The sequence below is a fragment of the Procambarus clarkii genome, chromosome 19 (assembly GCF_040958095.1).
Source record: "Procambarus clarkii isolate CNS0578487 chromosome 19, FALCON_Pclarkii_2.0, whole genome shotgun sequence".
Taxonomy (NCBI): Eukaryota; Metazoa; Arthropoda; class Malacostraca; order Decapoda; family Cambaridae; genus Procambarus; species Procambarus clarkii.
In genome coordinates this window covers 5,392,685-5,410,666 of record NC_091168.1, presented here as the reverse complement: position 1 = coordinate 5,410,666, position 17,982 = coordinate 5,392,685, and the positions used below count along the sequence as shown (strand labels likewise).

The following is a 17,982-nucleotide window of genomic DNA, read 5'->3' as shown; positions in this document are numbered from 1 at the left end:
ACGGTCAGGAAAAACAACAGAGTAGCCCACACCGTCCGCAGACTTAGACCCATCGGTGAAGATGGAAATAGAGTGGGAGTGCGAAGAAAAGTGCTCAAGGAAGAGGCTTTTCAGAATTGTAGGAGGGGGTAAAATCTTTAGTAATACAAGTCAAGGATGTACAAAACTTGGGAAGGGGGACTCTCCACGGAGGTAAGGAAGGAACAATACGAGGAGAAACATTAGAAATATGAACAGAAAGAGAATCCTGTAAGCGAGATAACAGGACAGAAAGTGGGAGACAATGAAGAGGAACAGCAACCACAGGAGGAGGAAAAGTCAATGCACGACAGAGGCGAGAGGAAGGATGTTGGAAGGACCGCGCAAGATAGCGAAGACAGTAGTGATCACGGCGGTCCTGAAGAGAGAGAAAGCCAGTGTCAACATACAAACTAAGGGCGGGAGTCGAACAAAAGGCACCAGAGCTGAGACGCAACCCAGTATTGTGCAAAGCATCAAGACGGCGAAGAGTAGAAGGAGAAGCAGAAGAGTATGCAGGGCAACCATAATCCAGTTTAGACAGGACGAGAGAGGAGTGCAAATAGAGGAGCATGCGCCTATCCGCTCCCCAAGAAGTATGGGACAAAACCTTAAGGAGATTAAGGGTCTTAGAGCATTCAACTCGGAGGTAAGAGATATGGGCTGACCAAGACAAACGAGTGTCAAGACTAACCCCAAAAGCTTCGCGGAATCCCTGTACACAATGGGAGGACCATAAAGCGACAAAGACGGACGAAGAACGACATGTTTCCGAGAAAAAGTCATAGCACAAGTCTTAGATGCAGAGAACTTGAAGCCATGATCGGTGGCCCAAGACGACACGGCATCAATCGCAAGTTGAAGCCGCTGTTGAAGGAGAGGGGAATCATCACCCCGACAGCAAAGGGTAAGATCATCAACATAGAGAGCAGAGGAGACGCCAGAAGGAAGAGAGGAAAGAAGACCGTTGAGGGCAACTAGAAAAAGAGTAGTGCTCAGAACACTACCCTGGGGTACACCCTCATACTGCTGAAAAGGGGCAGAGAGAGCAGTACCAAGCCGCACACGAAAGGAACGACGAGAGAGGAAGCTCCGGAGGAAGAGAGGGAGGTTCCCACGAAGGCCAAAAAAATGAAGTTGGGCCAGAATATGATACCGCCAGGTAGTGTCGTAAGCCTTTTCCAGGTCAAAAAGGACGGCAACAACGGAGGTCTTCGCAGCAAAAGCAGTACGAATATAGACCTCCAAGTTCACCAGGACATCTGTTGTGCTGCGGCACTTGCGAAAACCAAATTGAGAAGGAGAGAGGTGGAGATAGTGTTCTAAGAACCATATATAGAACGACGGCCTTTTGCTGCTCGTGGCGTTCTTGGGACCCCGGAAGATACATAGATATCATCTGAGACAAGTCCTGCTGGCCGGGGCCCGCCGCGCCATACTCTCGCTTCATCACACCTGAAGGGGAAGGAAGGAAAAGACCTTCGCTCAGTCATGGCATCACCACCATCATCACCATCATCACTATCATCACCTCTCGGTCTCACACACATGGGGCCGAGTACACACACACACACACACACACACACTTGTTTCGGTGAGAGCACATATGTACACACACTTGTTTAAGTGGGCAAACACAGTTGATTACGTCTTGGTTGATTTGGTTGTTGGGGTTGGGGAGTTGCAGGGGGGGAGGGAGGGGGGTGGGTAGGTCGCCTAGAAATGCTTGTTCACGCCTGTATGAACAAGGACATTATTAAAGTCTTGACTATTGATGGACGTAACTAGTCTTACATGTGTCTTATCTGTGTCTTATCTATATGTGTCTTATCCATATGTGTCTTATCTATATGTGTTTATAATCCCATGGCTTACATCTTGGAGGGGGGGGCTAAAATTTGAAGTCTTCCCTATCTATTCAAAACGTCAATTCGTTTCGTCAACTCGTATCTTATATTTAAAGTGAACACCGTACAATTCCTTCTCTATCGTCAACTAGATTTCCTGTCACCCACTTGTCTATCCTTATCAGAAATGTCTATCTCAATCTTGAAAAGTCTTCTTTCCAAGGAATATTGGAACCATCTTTGTGAATGTCTATTAAAGGCGATTATATATGTATATACGTATGTGTGTGTATGTATATATATATATATATATATATATATATATATATATATATATATATATATATGTGTATATGTATGTATATATATATGTATATGTATGTATATATGTATATATATATATATGTATATGTATATATATATAAATATGTGTGTGTGTGTGTGAGTAAATCACAAAGAAATTATAATGAAACAATGTGACAATGTCAGACCACGAAGAAATTATTGGGGCGGGAGTTTCCTTGGGTACTTTCGCGTTTAACAATCCTTCTGAAGATGTATTGTTAAACGCGAGAGTACCTGGGGCGATCCCTGTCTTGATCCTTCCTTCGTGGTCTGACACTTGTCATATATATAAAAAGTAAAAACTAGTTTAGAAATAAAAATATCACTATATATAGACATATCAATATTTTTCAAGATATATTTGTCAAGGTAAGACTTGAAACTTGGCGAAGACACTCACTTTGATATTCTCCTGCAGAGGTGTGGGTGGCTGAGGGCGGCATGGTGGCCCCTGGTGAGGACACGGGCAGTGTGGGCGTCTCAGATTTAATGGGCGTGGGAGAGTGGGAAGCTGACGACCCTACGGAACCCACCGAACCCACGGACGCCATTGACGCCATCTGTTGATTGAAAGGGTAACTATTTAGAGAAGAAGACCGGGTTAGTTTCCGATATTATATACTATTTACATTTAAAATAAAATACAGGTTATAATATATATATATATGTGTGTATATATATATATATATATATATATATATATATATATATATATATATATATATATATATATATATATGTATATATGTATGTATATGTGTGTATATATATATGTATATATATATATATATATATATATATATATATATATATATATATATATATATATATATATATATGTATATATATGTATATATATATATGTGGATCCCAGTGATTGACACTGGGATTTATTAATCATGTGGATCAACACAGGACAGAGCGCGAGGCGGTGGGTGTAGATTGGATAAGTTTGGATTTGGGAGGGACTTGGGTGAATGCTGGTTCGGTAACAGGGTTGTTGATTTGTGGAACCAATTGCCGCGTAACGTGGTGGAGGTGGGGTCCTCGATTGTTTCAAGCGCGGATTGGACAAGTATATGAGTGGGATTGGGTGGTTATAGAATAGGAGCTGCCTCGAATGGGCCAATAGGCCTTCTGCAGTTACCTTTGTTCTTATGTTCTTATGTTCTTATATCAAACGAACGTTGACCTTACGTTCAAAGAGCTTGCAGACACAACTCATGAGAGCAATAGGGCGGAAGTCCTTGGGGGATGACCCGAGAGACCCTGGTTTCCGATCAGGGAGGACAACAGCATCGAGCCAGTCTTCAGGGACTGGCGACGACTCCCAGACCCGATTGTACAGACTCAGTAAATACTGAGACGTGTACGGAGGGAGATGTCGAAACATTTCATAATGAATGCCATCGGAGCCCGCTGCCGTAGAACCACAAAGGGCTAGGGCAGATTGAAGTTCAGAGAGAGAGAAGGGATCATTATAGGGAAGGTGAAGATAAGTACAGAAATTTAAAGGACGAGATTCAAGGAGAGGCTTACGAAGAAGGAAGGATTGGGGGAGATGACAACCAGAACTAACAGAGGAGAAATGGGAACCCAGTTCGGTCGCAACCTGCAACGGGTCCGCCACAAGAGCACCATGAAGGCGAAGGACCGGTGAGACATTGGGAACGAACTTACCCGCAATCTTGCGGATATGCTTCCAGACCAGTGGGAGAGGAGTTTCGGACGTAACGGTGGAGACATAAGACTCCCAGCAAGCACGTTAAGCCGCACGGATGGTCCAACGGGCCACCGCACTCGCCTTCTGAAACAAAAGAAAAGACTCAACCGTCTGCCGGCGGCGATGTCTATTCCAGGCTGCACGCTTACAGGGGACAGCCCGAGCACAGTCCAAACTCCACCAGGGAACGCACTTCCGCGTTCCCCGAGAGGAAGAGCGAGGAATAGAGTGGAGGGCAGCGTCAAAGACAGTGTCATGAAAAAGAAGGAGGGCGTGAGGGGGAGGTAAAACTGAGAGGTCGGAAATAGTAGCACAGAGAGTAAAGAGGCGCCAGTCAGCCTCGGCAAACTGCCACCTAGGGAAGGAGAGAGGAGGGCGAAAGAAGAAAAAAGTGACAAGGATAGGAAAATGGTCACTGCCATGGAGGTCATCAAGGACTCGCCACCCGAAATCTAAGGAAAGGGATGACGAGCACAGAGAAAGATCGAGACAAGAAAGGGAGCGAGTCCGAGAGTCCAAATGAGTGGGCTCACCAGAATTAAGAAGGGACAGGGAAGAAGAGAGGATGAAAGGTTCAAGGAGGCGACCCCGGGTGTTTGTCAGCACATCACCCCAAAGGGCATGACGACAATTGAAATCACCCAGCAGGAGCACAGGCTCCGGCAAGGAGTCTAGGAGGTGTTTAAGATCGGGAAGAGAAAGTGGGACAGTGGGGGGTAGATAAATAGAACAAACCGTGTACCATCTACGCACAAAGATACGGGCGGCAGAACAGTGGAGAGGCGAGGAAAAAAGTAAGGGGACAAAGGGAACATCGGAACGAATCAAGAGAGCAGAAGAATTATGGACCCCAGCGACAGCTGGGGGAGGGGACAGAAAAGAATAGCCATGGAAGCGACCAGGACGAGAACAAAGCATCGGCTCCTGGAGACAGACACAAAGGGGCGAAAACTGTGAAATGAGAAGTTGGAGGTCAAGGAAATTGGAGTAAAATCGAAGGATGTTTCACTGGAGAAAAGACATCAGCAAAGAGAGAGAGGAGAGCAACAGAGAGCAAAGAAGAAACAAAGGTGAAGAAGGAACACTGCACGCTAAAAAAGCACAGAGTCAGGATCAGGGTCAACGAAGTCAGGGTTAGGGGGCATGGGTAAACTGAGTAAAGAAGGAGGGCAAGAAGCGGGAGGACGAACCAGAGGTGGACGAGCAGGGTCTGGGGGAGAAGGAAGGGGAGGAGGGGGGGGGGCAGAAAGAGGGGAGCGCACCTCAGCAAGGGCAGTACCCGAGATGGAACCAGGGGCTAAAGAAACCCCCGCAGTAGGAAAAGGGGGCACCACCACCGAAGCGGGAGGGAAAGGAATGATAGAATCAGAGATAGGGGGTGAAGAAGAAAGCAAAGCTTTCTTACCGACAGGGGTGGAGGAAGGAGAGGAGCCAGGTTTCCGCTTCTGACTCAAAGATACAGGCGTCCCAGCAGCAACGTACTGGGCAACAGACTCGTGTCTCGATAGGAGAAGATAAAGAGCGAGCAACAAACCCATCAGGAGAGCGATGGACGTCGGCCCGCACAGTCAGGCGGCGTGGAGAGCCAAGAGACGGAGGAGAAGGACGGGAAGGAGGACTAGAAGGAGAGGAAATAGAAGACACAGGAGACGTGACAGACTGGGTAGAAAGAAGGGGAGCCCCAGACAGAGAACCAGGAGGGGGACCCTTTTGGACAGAACGGAGGGAAACAGGGGAGGTGGTGGTGGGCGTGTCCGGGTCTAAGGCTCGGAAACGGTTGTGAGACCGAGGAAGGCAGGAAGGACGAGGAGAGGAAGAGCGCACCACGCGAGCATAGGAGACACCGGCGAAAGAGGAGAGACGATGAACTTGGCGCCGAGCCTCAGGAAAAGACAAACGGTCCCGGTGCTTCAAGTTGAGGACTGCCGCCTCAAGTTTGTAACAAATACACGCACGGGAGAAGGTAGGGTGGGCCTCATCGCAATTGAGGAAGCGGGCCTGGGGAGGAGTACACTCCAACTTAGAGTGACCCTCGCTTCCACACAGGGGACAGGGAGAGACAGGACTAGAGCATTTGAGGGTACCATGCCCAAACTTCCAGCACTTACTGCAGAGCCGAGGAGATGGAACATACTCCTGAACGGAGCACCTGGCACCAGCAAGAATAACAGAGGATGGAAGGGTTCTACCATCAAAGGTAACCTTCACAACTCGAAGAGGCAGACGGCGATGACCACGAGGGGGACGAGTAAATGTATCCACCTGGAGGACAGAATGACCCTGGGCCTCGAAGACATGCTTGATATCCTCGTGGCAGTCCCTGAGATTCCTAACACCGGTCGCAACATGGTGCGGGAGGAGAACAGTGCCCACACTGGCATTCAACCGGGCGTTCTTCGAGACCCGAACAGGGGTTTCACCAAGGCAGGATAAGGCGGCCAAGCGAGTGGCTGCATCCTGAGAAGGAGCAGCAACGACACGGGTACCAAGACGAGTGGGGTTGAAGGTGACAGAGGCATCCATGGAGTCGACAAGATGCCTATGAAGGGAAAAATCATCAGGAGGAGTTGAGTCCAAAGGTTGGAGGTCAAAGTATTTAGTCCATGTAGCAGGACCAAACAAAGTATGGAATGAAGTAGGATGGGAAGGGAGCATACGAGAGCGGCCGTGGCGGGTACGGCGATGAGAACCCGTAGAGAGAGACGGGTTGAAAGGTTCAGTAGTCGCAAGAAGAGATGGAGCCGTGCAAGGGGACGAGACGGTCACCACAGCAGGCTTGGAGCTCGACCCAACCACAGAGGAGGGAGGGGAGCAGGGAGGAAGAGTCCGGTCTGGGCCTAAACCGGGCTCTGTAGCAGAGGCTACAGATCCCAATCTTTCAAGACGGTCCGACTCAGGGGCCTGGTCGCCCACCCCATGAGCCTGGTTAGGAGTAGTCAAGTCGTCATCCATATAGCAAATCAACACAAAAGGGATGGGACCCGGAACCAAGGGATACCACCTACCAGGGCAGCCAGGGAGGCCGAGCGCGGGCCAGTGCAGGAAGGGTGTGTCGTCCCCAGCGGTGCTCCCCCTTTTCAACAGGGGAGTCCTACTACTTCGTTCATTCTCCCACAATGGTGCTAAGACCCCAGTCCCCCTATCGCCCTAGCCTGGACACCCAACCATCCAGTCAGGGCGGCCTGGCGACCCCTCCAGCGGGTGGTCCGATGGCTCACAAGACCCCTACATGGTGCCCTTCAGCACGTACACCACCCAAAGAGGGGGCACAGGCAACCCACACCTGTCTCAGGGAGGTGTACGTGAGCCCTCACCACGGCAAGGAGGCACCACGGAGGGGTCACTTATGGTAGGTAATTTTAACTCTGCTCTCATATTAACTATTCTCGTGGACTTTGGAGCCCCAAGGATGAGACGCATAGCTTCATTTTGCAAGGTTTCAAGAGATTTCAGCTCATTGTCAGTATACAGTGTGAGACGTAGAGCATTGTAGTCAATCACAGAGCGTATAAATGATACATAAAACATTTTAGCAAGTCTCACGTTAATTCCATGATTAACACCAACCAGGACCCGCAAGGGCTTTAATCTCTCCCACAGTCTCCTATTGAGAGAAGAATGGTACCCAGGGTCGTTAATGGGGACACCAAGGTATCTGTAAGACTCGCAGTTCTCAAGTGCTCGCCCATCTATATGATAATTGGGCGGTGGTATATACTCGGTGGTGTATATGATATATACGGCGGTGGTATAAAACTCGTGCCCTCATTCCACATGGATTGAGGGCACGAGTTTTCTGTACAGAGATAAGGAGGCCACATTCCGCAGCTCTAGTAGCAAAAGCATCGAGCAGAACTTGCATTCTAGTCTCGGAGGATGCCTGTAAACATATATCATCAGCATAACAAATGACCGTGTCTTCATTATTAGTTGGAAGATCTTTAATAAGTTTATGCATCAGAACGTTGAACAACAAGGGGCTGAGGACCCCTCCTTGTGGAGTTTCCAGTTCAAAGTGTTTGCTCTCTGTGCTTTTAACACCATTAAACAAAACATATGCGGTTCGATTAGACAAATAGCCCTTTATCCATTTTAGTAATTTTCCTTGTATTCCCAGCTCAGCAAGCTGTTCCAGCATGATTTCTCTGTTTGCTGTATCAAAAGCTGCTGCTAGGTCGATGAAGACTGTTGAAGGGAAGCTTCAATATGTGCGAAGTACTCAGCAAAACAGTGTTGTGTACTGAGCCCAGGCATAAATCCAAACAGTTGGGGTTACAGGTGCCCCTGTATACGATACATGAGTCGGTTAAGAACAATACGTTCAAGCACTTTACAAACACACGATGTTAGAGATATGGGTCTATAATTATCTGAGTGTGGTTTGGGGATGGGAACAATCAGAGGTGAAAGGTTGTGTGAAGCAAGTAACACTAATAATAATAATAACTTAATTCATTTTATGAAAGAGGGTGAAGAGGCTCTATTTCCTAGCGTGTTAACAGGTCTGGTTGGTAGTATAGTAGTAGTAGTAATAGAAAGGAAGAACCTAAAAGAATGGTGGATGGTATTACACAGGGTTGTGTAGACTCTGACCATGTTCAACTCATCAGCATGTATGGTAGTATCGATGATGGAGTGTTTGCAGACATTTCACTGTCTGAGGTGGAAACCCCTCATCAACAAGATTGCAATCTGAATGTAGGCACATTACTGGAAGGGGATATATTACTTACAGAAAGTAATATCAATCGTGTTGTTCACAGAAAGTGAACAACACGGTTTACTATCAGATGTTGATATGAATCTATTCCACAGCCCACGGCTTAGTTCGCATACCTCTTCCTCTAAGACCATAGCTAAGGTTAAGGGGAACACATCATCATGATCAAAGTCTGTAATAATAAAAAGCGATGATGAAAATTTCACTCCACTACAAAGGATTCGAGTGGATGATCTTAATCGAAGTAGTTATATTGATAGCACCAGCAGTGATTGTGATAATGTCGAAAGTGAGATCTCGCTACCTCCAAAACGCATGATGAAACAATCTATCACACATCTACCACTGGGAAAAAAAACATTTTGGTGAAACTAAATAAGTGCGGGTGTGAATATAGAAGAACTAGATGTAACTATGTTAAGATATAATGGTGAATAAAAAAGCTGTAACTATATTATGTTATGTTTTTTGCTAATTCTAATGATATATATATTTTGTCTTTACATTGAATAAAACTCATCAACAAATATGCTATGCTATGATGTCAAGTTATGATGGGGGGAATAAAAAGAGGAAACTACATTATGTTATGTTATTTCATTTTTTTTTGCTAATAGCCTATTGCTACCTTTTTGTCTTATACCAAGTAAAAAAAAATAATTAATGTGGTGAACATGTCCCCTCATTTGATGAATTTAACTTACATAGAGTGGAAATGTAACTAAATGGATGTGTGCTAAGCTAATTGTAATGCTGCATTTAGGTTCTTTAAACGGAATAAAAATACATCAACAATTAGGCTATGACTATGATATGTTAAGATGGTGAATATAAGATGAAACTACATTATGATACGTTTTTTGCTAATAGTCTAATGATATATATATTTTGTTTTTACATTGAATAATGCACATCAACAACAATTATGCTATGCTATGATATGCTAAGATGTTAAGATATGTTGGTGAATAAAAAGATGTAACTACATTATGTTATGTTCTTTGTCTTACTTTGAATAAACGTAACAACAGCGCCAAATATGAAGCCTCCTTTATGAAGCTGCAATGTTTTGTTTTACCTCTGCTAATAGCCTATTGCTACATTTTGTCTTTTATACCAAGTAAAAAAACATATCCCCACTTGTTGAATTTGACTTATATACAGTGGTTCTAAATATAACTAAATAGTTCTGTGTTAAGCTAGTTGTAAAAGCGGAACTTGTAGTAGTAGTAACACAGGCTGTGTAATGCTCCATTTTATCTCTACGACAAATAAAACACAACAATAAAATTCATAATTATTACTAGCAGTACCCGGCCACGCGTTGCTGTGGCTCAGCAACGCAACCTTCCCTGTCCCCCAGTCCTCCCAACCATTCCCCACTCCACCGTCCCCTTGTCCTCCCCACCATTCCCCACTCCACCATCCCCTCTTCCTTCCCACCATGCACCACTCCCTGGTCCCTTTGTCCTCCCCACCATGCCCCACTCTCCAGTCCCTTTGTCCTCCTCTCCATTCCCAAATTCCCTCGTCCCCACCATCCCAAACTCCTCCGTCCCCTAGTCCTTCCCCACCATTATCCTCTCCCTTGTCTCGTCGTCCTTGGCACCATCTCTCACTTCCGTCCTCTCATCTTCTCCACCATTCCCCACTCCCTCGTCCGATGCCTTCCCAAATGGTCTGATGTTCACATCAGAAAATTGGGAACATCAAGTGATCTGATGTTCCTATCACTGAAATATAAGAAAAATAGTTAAAAAATTAAATGAAAATATGAAAAAAATATATAAATAAACTATTCTCACAAAATGAACGGTTTGGCAAACAACACAGCTCAATTCCAATGCAATTCACACAAAATAACTAAATCAAACTGAAAATAAATCAAAATGTAGGAAAATTCAATTTATCAATGCAATAGAAACATTGAAATGGAATTGTAACATATCAAGTATAGCATGTGTTGCTCTTACATGCAACAGATGGCGCTATTTTTCAAGAATAGCATAATTTTACCTGTCACAGGTGGCATCTATACTTATAGTTACGAAATGAACGGTATGGTAAACAACACAGCTCAATTCCAGCACAATGTCACACAAAATAATTCACTAAAAAATTAAATAAATGAAAATCGATGAATATATAATTTATCAATGCAGTCGGAAACATTGAAATGTAGTTTGTGATATATTTAGTATAGCGTGCATGTTGCCATTATGTGCAATAGATGGCGCTGTTTTTCAAAAACGCATGTTTTTACCTGTTATAGGGGTGGCATCTATATAGTAGTTATATAAAAAGACGCGCCTATTCAAATGCAACGTTGTGTCAAAATTTCAAAGCAATTGGTGAAGAACTTTTGGAGATTACAGGGTCTGTTGCCCTTACGTCCAACAGATGACGCTGTTTTCCAAAAACACATGTTTTTTCCTGTCACAGGTGAGGCATGTATATAGTAGATATATAAAAAGACGCACCTATTCGAATGCAACGTTGTGTCAAACTTTCAAAGCAATCGGTAAAGATGTTTCAAAGATTTCCCCTCACATGAAAAACACAGTTTCTCAGAATTTATTTTTTTTTGTTTACCGTCATTGACATAACATCTATATAATATGTATATAAAAACCTGGTCGGATGCGAATGGAACGTTGTGTCAAAATTTCAAAGCTATTGGTGAAGTACTTTCGGAGATAAGCGATTTTGAACAAATGAACATTTCCAATTTTATTTATATAGATTATCACCAAATCTCTTTTATAAATGAATGGTTGGTTTTGCAGACGGGGGCGAGGGAGAGTGTGGCTGACCGCATTAATAACACTAAGACTGTTCTGATAACCCGCGCTGAGGTGATACCCCAGAATTTTTACAACTGTAGCGAGGTATACATAACAGATTCCTAAAGTGATATTTATTGAAAAAACTGATTTTGTTGTTGGGAGATGCCCCTTCTTTCTTTTCGTAGGTAGTGGCTGGTGATTGAAAGTATTTTTTATCTAAATACTACGATCCCGTGTTCAACACCTGACTAGCCCATTGAGAAGTGGGGATCACGGCTCCTCTTACTGCTTATATCATCGCGGCTTACTATTAACTGACATTGGACAGGGTTTTAAACTAAATATATGCTCGAGTACAATATTTGAGCCCTCCTTTTGCACACAATGTTAAACAACTTAGAGGTGAAGATTAGTTGATAGCTTGATTGTGCTCTAATGAGAGGTTGGGTGAAGGTGAAACACTGGTGACGAGTCAGCGATAACGATAATGAGACAAGACCAATCTATCATTCATCGTTAGATTGTTCCCATGAACTTGATGAGTTGAAGCATTTAAACTTATTATACTTGGAAAGCATGAACTTAAACTAAGATGTAATGACCGGGCGATACTGAGGAAAACCTGAACCGGAAATTGTGGTGGAAGCATACCTAGCCGTTTGACGTCAAATAATTGTTATAACTACGGCTGCTGGTGCTGCTGGTGCTGCTGCTAGTGTGGCTATGGACAGCTAACATCGACCCCCACCAACATCCCACCGACTGTGAAGGGAGTGGAGGCTGGTGCGGTGAGTTCAACATCCCCTGAGACAGTATGATTGACTACTGTGACGGTAGGAGAGTGGATACTATGACATATGGCGGATGGATACGTGCATGTAGGAAGGGTCTCAAGATGCTGCAAGGTTAGATTACACTCACCAAAAAACAGCCATAACCATCTCAGCTAATGTGAGCGAGTGGTTTTAAACTCTTCGTGACTGTGTGAGGGTATGTCGTCAGCTTCTACATTTTGCAAGACATCTGAACAAATCATTATGTCCGTCCTTAGCTGAGTGAATAGTATTAAGAAGTACCTTACCCCTGTGCTGTCCTTCAAAACTTCCTGAAAGAGAGAGATTGAGAGGTAAACAAGATGCACTGCAAATGGATGTGTACTACAATTTCCACACCTCAGTACATTATTCCTTTTATCTATCTATATATCTTACAGAAAATGAGAGGGGGAGAGAGGGGAAAGGGGAGGGGTGGATAGAGCGCGTGAGGGTGTTGCCGGATATTGAGGTGACGGTGAGGGTCATAGAGAGAGAGACTTTACACCATACAGCTCAGTAGCCTCGCTGCACCTGCTTCGTGAAGATGTCAGGTCCCAGGTCCGTGATTGACTTAAACAAATGAGGGTATCAGTCCGCATCCTGCCTGCTGTGTGTTAATTCCTCTCCCACGTGAAAACTAATATTACGAAAATTGTAGCAGATGTACGCTGAGACATAATGTTTAAGTGTTGTGACAGGTGAGAGAAGCCTGTCCCGTGTGTTGAGCTGAGGCTATAGAGGGGTAGAAACAACGGTAACATCCCTTACCATCAGATTGACAATCGTATGGGCTTGTGTAATACCCAGTAACTGCTATGATCTGCTGGAGGAGACCTGATGAAGAGAATCCATGACAGGCCTCCTATGGTTATTGTATGCTTTTACCAACCGGAGCCTGAGTGAGGGGAGGTGGACAGCTGACATCACCCAGTAAGTACAACTAGGTGAGCACACCACTCAAGGAAACGTGCCAAGCATCCTGTTTCCCACGCCTCCCTAACCTAACCTTCCATATACTGGACCCGATCTCCTAAATCTGGCGATGCCATGTGCTCTCACCATGCTCAAATCCAAACCAGCCCATTCTCAACACTATCTCTAATTATATGAACAACACTATCTCTAGGTATACACACCTGTTCAACTCTAAGCTCCCAATAGATTCACTTTCAACAATCACCTTTACCTCCACTTTAACATACACAGATGTACACTTGCATATGTGTAAACCACACCCTTGCCCTCACCTGACCCAAGTGGGCCTACGGGCAAGTGGGCCCACCTGGCTCAGGAGTCGCGCACGGTCTACGGCCCCGATTTCACTACTCACCCAAGCATGTATATGCCCCAATACCATGTTTCAGCCTGGCATGTCTACGTCCCAATACCATAGTACCGTCAAGCATGTATACGTCCCAATACCATAATACCGTCAAGCATGTATACGTCCCAATACCATAGTACAGCCAGGCATGGATATGTCTGAATACCATGGTAAAGCGAGGCATGTATACACCCCAATACCATGGTACAGCCTGGCATGGATACGTCCCAATACCATGGAACAACCAGGCATGAATACGTCCGAATATCATGGTACAGCTAGGTATGTATACGACCCAATACCATGGTACAGCCTGGCATGCATACGTCCTAATACCATGGTGCAGCCAGGCATGTATACGTCCTAATGCAATAGTACAGCCAAGCATGTATACGTCCCAATACCATAGTACAGCCAGGCATGTATACGTCCTAATACCATGGTACAGCCATTCATGTATACGTCCTAATACCATGGTACAGTCAGGCATGTATACGTCCCAATACCATGGTACAGCCAGTCATATATACTCCCCAATACCATGGTATAGCCAGGCATGTATAAAACCCAATACCATGGTACAGCCAGTCATGTATAAGTACCAATAACATGGTACAGCCTGGCATGTATACACCCTAATACCATGGTATAGCCGGATATGTATACGCCCCCATTACCATGGATCAGCCGGACATGAATATGCCCCATTACCATGGATCAGCCGGACATGAATATGCCCCATTACAATGGTACAGCCGGACATGTATACGCCCCATTACCATGGTACAGCCGGATATGTATACACCCCATTACCATGGTACAGCCGGACATGTATACACCCCATTACCATAGTACAGCCGGACATGAATACGCCCCATTACCATAGTACAGCCGGACATGTATACGCCTCATTACCATGGTACAGCCGGACATGTATACGTCTCATTACCATAGTACAGTCGGACATGTATACGCCCCATTACAATGGTACAGCCGGACATGTATACGCCTCATTACCATAGTACAGCCGGACATGTATACACCTCATTACCATGGTACAGCCTGACATACATACGCCCCAATACCATGGTACAATCAGGCATGTATACGTCCCAATATCATGGTATAGCCGGACATGTATACCCCTCATTACCATGGTACAGCCGGACATGTATTCCCCTCATTACCATGGTACAGCCGGACATGCATACGCCCCAATACCATGGTACAATCAGGCATGTATACGTCCCAATATCATGGTACAGCCGGACATGTATACCCCTCATTACCATGGTACAGCCGGACATGTATACGCCTCATTACCATGGTACAGCCGGACATGCATACGCCCCAATTCATTGGCGAATAAAGAGGAAGTGATGCGCACTGGACCGCTCCTAGAAGGGACACTGCGCATCAACACTCTCAACTATCAGAACCCATGAGTGTAGAGGCGCGCGGCGTCAGTGTCCGGCTGGCTGTGGGAAGGGACGCATCCTCACACGCCAGGTGGAACAGGTGAGCTGATGTGCTAACAACGGCACCTAAGGTACATTCGGTGTGGGTACAGAGACCCCAAAGGTACAGTTGATGTTGGTACAGTACTTTCTGACGTCCTGCACTTAATGGAACTGTGATACTTGAGAGACGCTAGGTAACGGTACAGTGTCACCCTGGAGACATTTGGTAACGATATAGTGTCACTCGAGAGACATTTGGTAACGGTACACTGACACCTGAGAGACACTTGGTAACGGTACACTGACACCTGAGAGACACTTGGTAACGGTACACTGACACCTGAGAGACACTTGGTAACGATAACGATGGAAGAAGGAAGTGTGTGTGTGGTGGAGACATCGAGTATGTGTGTGGAGGAGACAGGGAGGGTGTGTGTGTGGTGGAGACAGGGAGGGTTGTGTGTGGTGGAGACAGGGAGGGTTGTGTGTGGTGGAGAAGGGGAGAGTGTGTGTGTGGAGGAGACGGGGAGAGTGTGTGTGTGGTGGAGACAGGGAGGGTGTGTGTGTGGTGGAGACAGGGAGGGTGTGTGTGTGGTGGAGACAGGGAGGGGGTGTGTGTGGTGGAGACAGGGAGGGTTGTGTGTGGTGGAGACAGGGAGGGTTGTGTGTGGTGGAGACAGGGAGGGTTGTGTGTGGTGGAGACAGGGAGGGTTGTGTGTGGTGGAGACAGGGAGGGTTGTGTGTGTTGGAGACAGTGAGGGTGATATCTGCTTGATGGGGTTCTGGGAGTTCTTCTACTCCCCAAGCCCGGCCCGAGGCCAGACTCGACTTGTGAGAGTTTGGTCCACTAGGCTGTTCCTTGGAGCCGCCCACAGGGCCACATACCCACCACAGCCCGGCTGATCCGGAACTTCTCTTAGAAAACAGTCCAGTTTTCTCTTGAAGATGTCCATGGTTGTTCCGGCAATATTTTTTATAGTTGCTGGGAGGACGTTGAACAACCGCGGCCCTCTGATGCTTATACAGTGCTCTCTGATTGTGCCTATGGTGTGGGAAATTTTTACCCACCATATCTAATAATCATCTAAGAAATGTATAATTTCTATATCATATCTAAATCATATCAAAATCATATCTAAATTGTATCAAAATCATATAATGAATCTTTAAAGATTCATTATAGCTTGATCCTAGATGACAATGGCACCATGAACACGTACTCAACAGGGGCCCTTTTGATGCCTACGTGACTTTGTACATGATTTCTCAAGGATCCAGAAGCTTCTAGAAGGACTTCTTAATTAAAAAACTATTGGAACATTGATTCAACATCCGGTAGGATTAAAAATCAAATCCTTAATAAGATTCAGTGGTACTTACAAATACTACTTATAATCTTTAAATCTTATATCTAATTATATTATAATCACATCTTATTTCAATCATAAGTCTAGACTGTAAAAATAATCAATCAATATTCATTGAAGGCTACCGTGCTCAGAGAGCATGGTAGGGCGATGGGGGGAGTGAAGCGCCCACCAACAAGCCCAGCGGCACTCTGCGTTTGTTTACAAATGAGTGAACAAGTGACTGATCCTTAGCGAACATTACCAGCTCAAGGACACCTTATCTAATATATTTTATCGCCAGTGAACACTCTCTAGAACTGGGGGAGTACCTGGACAATATCTACAAGGAAAATCCTAGAACATTTATAAAATAGAGTGTATAGTGGAGATCAGTGACACGGTTTCCTCCACCTTCATTCATAAACTTTTATCTCGAATCATTCTTCTGCAACTGCAGGATAATCACGTAGCAACGCTACCAGATCATCATACAGCAACGCTGTAGCAAAATATCGTGCCTAAACTCAACAAGAGAGAGTTAATCAGTCTGGCAAACTTGTCAGACAGGCACTCCGACTGGCAGAGAAGTATATTGAGGGTTATTTGGTGTATGATTGGCCAATTGTATGCTTGTGTAACTTTAATATCCTATAAATCTGTCTGTTGGTTAAAAAGCGAGGCTAAGCCTCACATATCGGTACGTTTATTAAAATTGTAGTGTAGCTGTGAATCTTATCCAAGCACTGAACCTCATGAGTGTCCATTCTGTCAGAAAAGAATTCAGCCTCAATAAGTAAAAACCTCACAAGTGTCCACAGTCTTGGAAGAGATTCAGTCAAGCTAACTGTATAAAGTGAATATGTCTGCATATATATTTGAATATATAAATTAAGTTATCAATTGCTTGCTTAGTTATTTATAAGTTATCATATAAGTTCATTTAATTGAATATAATTTCTAGTACTAAGTTAATAGTATTAAGACTCCATTTAAGGTCATTTATTTATACTTTTACAATTAATTTGTTGTTTATAGTATAAGAATCTATTGGCTGTTAAGTTATGGTACTAGGTTAGACTATGTATGTTTAAATCTCTGATTTAAACAGAGCCAGTGTTCAGTCAGATAACTGAATTTATTAAATCTTATCCTTGTATAAAATACAAGCTGATGTGAGATCCCTGTCTACAGGTGGATTGGAACTTCTATCAACTAAGTCATTCACCCCACCTGTCCCTTACAGCCCACAATCTGTCATTAGGAAAAGAGGAGCTAGGATTTACAACCCTAGCTAGAGATTTTAGTTGAATTAATTTGCAGACAGTAATTTTTTAATTTAGTTCAGTACAAGTCCCTGGTAGTCTCCTCTTATATCAATCCCAGCAGGTTTTTCCCACATTAATGGTCCTTCGAACCGGATAATAAATGGTCCTTTGTACCTAGATATTTATGATCATTCGTTTACCGAATATTTCAATGCCAAATACATAAGACACTTCTTGATTTTGCATTGGAATAATTCTTACATATTCTAGCCTAACCTAGCTATCAGCCAATGTTTATCATAGCTATATATCTAAGTAAACAAATAGTTT

General features: G+C 44.5%; 1 long non-coding RNA gene across 2 annotated transcripts in view; it reads right to left on the bottom strand.

Annotated features, from left to right (window-relative positions):
• Positions 1 to 1,253: 1,253 nt before the first annotated feature.
• Positions 1,254 to 17,982, bottom strand: part of LOC138366497 (uncharacterized) — a 28,500-nt gene continuing 11,771 nt past the window's right edge. For both annotated transcript variants that reach the window (XR_011229140.1, XR_011229141.1), the window contains exons 2-4: positions 12,361 to 12,544; positions 2,611 to 2,770; positions 1,254 to 1,473 (exon numbers count right to left, since the gene is read on the bottom strand). This is a non-coding gene — a long non-coding RNA (uncharacterized lncRNA). The remainder of the gene's footprint in view (positions 1,474 to 2,610; positions 2,771 to 12,360; positions 12,545 to 17,982) is intronic.